Below are 507 nucleotides of genomic sequence, written 5' to 3'. Positions count from 1 at the left end.
GCTCAATAGAAAGTAAATGTCTAGAAAAGAATGACGGAATATATGTACTAATATGTTGGATACAATTGATGTATGGATTGTAACAAGAGTTGTAAAAGTCCACAATAATATGATTGAAAAATATATATTTAAAAGGAAAAAAAATTGAGCAAATAAAAGATGCTTCTAATGATGTCCTAAAACTATTATTCAGGCTTTAAAAAAAAAAGGAACTTTTACTAGTACATAATATACAAGCAATCAAAATAACCACTGCTTTCTTAAAAGTGAGAAGTATTTTTGAGACTACTGTGACCAGTACGACAGAAACCCAAGAAACACATGGCATATTTATCTTTATGGAGCTACAATTTAACTGCAGAAATAAAAGATGTGGCAATAACTCAAACGTATATTCAAGGCACTGCTCTAAAATCAGTAATTTCTCACACCTACAACTGTTTCTGTATGAGGACCACTGAAAACTCACATAAGCCACTGAATCTGTTGTCACACAGGCAGACTCAA

Source organism: Echinops telfairi, unplaced genomic scaffold, assembly GCF_000313985.2.
Source record: "Echinops telfairi isolate 266 unplaced genomic scaffold, ASM31398v2 ScPeMD7_3533;HRSCAF=4204_0, whole genome shotgun sequence".
Taxonomy (NCBI): Eukaryota; Metazoa; Chordata; class Mammalia; order Afrosoricida; family Tenrecidae; genus Echinops; species Echinops telfairi.
Note: the sequence above shows the minus strand (reverse complement) of the source record.